This window comes from Echinops telfairi, unplaced genomic scaffold (genome assembly GCF_000313985.2).
Source record: "Echinops telfairi isolate 266 unplaced genomic scaffold, ASM31398v2 ScPeMD7_7468;HRSCAF=8506_0, whole genome shotgun sequence".
Taxonomy (NCBI): domain Eukaryota; kingdom Metazoa; phylum Chordata; class Mammalia; order Afrosoricida; family Tenrecidae; genus Echinops; species Echinops telfairi.
The window spans coordinates 40368153-40370470 of NW_022111369.1; positions in this window are offsets into that span (position 1 = coordinate 40368153).

Below are 2318 nucleotides of genomic sequence, written 5' to 3' on the forward strand. Positions count from 1 at the left end.
ATAACATTGATACCTGAATCAAGCAAGGATCCCACAAGAATTGAGAACTATAGACTAATATCTCTAATGAACTCTGATGCAAAAATTCTTACCAAAATATTGGCCAAGGGAATACAAAAGTATATACAATGAAAACTTCATCATGACCAAGTGAGATTCATTCCAGGGATGCAGGTATGGTTCAACATCCAAAAGTTTATCAACATAATTCACCGTTTTGACAAGAAAAAATACAAGAAGCATGTGATAATATCATTTGGTGCATAAATAGCATTTGAAAACATACAACACCCATTCCTGTTTAAGGCACACAAGAAGATAGGAATGGGAGGAAAATTCCTCAATATAATACAAGCCATATATAATAAAACCACAAGTCAGTGTAGTAGTCAATGGATAAAAGACAAAAACATATCTACTGAAAAGGGGGACCCGACAAGGATATCCCTTGTCCCCTCTTTTATTCAACATTGTACCGGAAGTCCTAGCTAACAACATAAAGCAAAGGAAAGACATTAGAGGAACTCATCTGAGGAAAGAAGAGGTGAAACTATCGTTATTCACAGATAATATTATTTCATATATTGAAAAACCCAAAAGCTTCACAAGAGAAGTGCTGGAAGTGATAGAGGAATAGGGCAGAGTGGCAGGATACAAGATCAACAAACAGAAGTCTATTGGATTGCTATATATACTGGACAAGATTGCAGAAGAGGAGATCAAAGAGGTAGTGCCTTAACAATAGCTAAGAATAAAATGAAGCATCTAGGGAGCTACCTAACCAAAAAAAAACAAAATATTTGAACAAGGAAAACTACAAAACACTATTATAAGAAAAGAAGAGTGACCTCCACAAATAAAAGACTATCCCAAGCTCATGTATTGGAAGACTCAATATAGTAAAGATGTCAATCCTACTCAAGACACTATAAAAATTTAATGTTATCCTGATACAAATACCAACATCTTTTTTCAAGGAATTGGAAAAACTTACTCCCAACTTCATATGTAGAAGGAAGGAGCCCAGAATTAGCATAGAACTCCTCAAGAAGAAGGACAAAGTAGGAGAGCTTGCTTTACTTGACTTTAACACTTATTATACAGACACAGTGCCCAATACACAGCATGGTATTGGTATGACAGATGCTCAGAAAAATGGAAAAGAACAGAAAATCCAGAAATAAAAACATCAGCATACAGACACTGATCTTTGATAAGGGCCCCAAAATATCAAATAGAAGCAGGCACCCTCTTCAACAAGTGGTGCTGGAAAAATGGATATCTACCTACAGAAAAATGAAGCAAGACCCTCAGCTCACTCGATGCACAAGAATAAAGTTGAGGTAGATCACAGACCTTGAGATGAAACCATAAACTATTAGGACCATCAATGAGGGCATTGGGACAAACCTAAGAACTTTGGGACAGGAAATATACAGGCTATCAGAAATATGGAAGGACACAAAGGAAGTACAAATTGACAAGTGGGATATACTGAAGATACAACAATATGCACATCGAAAGACTTCACCAAGGGAGTAATAAGAGAGCCCATACACTGGGCAAACATCTTTAGGAATGACATATCAGACAAAGGCCTTATAATAAATACACAAATATACAAAATAGCCTACAGAAGAAAAGAACAATGAGGAAGTGGGTAAAAGACCTGAACAGAAGTTTCACAAAGGTGGAAATGCAAATTGCCAATAAACACACGAGGAAATGCTCCTAATCATTAGCCATAAAGTAACTGCAAATTAAAACAACTATGAAATACCACCTAACACCCTTAAAGATAGCCCGATTCAAAAAATCAGAAAGCAACAAGTGCTGGAGGGGTGTAGTTAAATAGGACCTCTCATCCACTGCTGACGGTCTTGTAGGTACATGCAGCCACTATGGAAATAGTGGTATCTGTCAATGCCTACAACAAATGGAAATCAAGCTACCATATGATCCAGCAATTCTGGGGCATATACCCAGAAGTAAGAAACAGACCAAGACCAGACATCTGCGTTCCAATGTTCATCGTGGCGCAGTTTACAATCATGAAGAATTGGGAACGATTTAAATTTCCATCAACTGATGAATGGATTAAAAATATCCCGGTATATACTTTCAATGAAGTACTATGCAACCCTGAAAAGCAGTGACAAACACATGAAGCATTTTGTCTCATGGGAAGAGTTGGAGGAAATTATGCTAAGGAAAGTTCGCAGAGTACAAAGGGCCAAGGACAAGTTGAGTCCACTGCAGTCAGCTGAAAAAGTACAATGGACAGAGGATAAGCTACTCAATGCATAAATCCAAGGTTG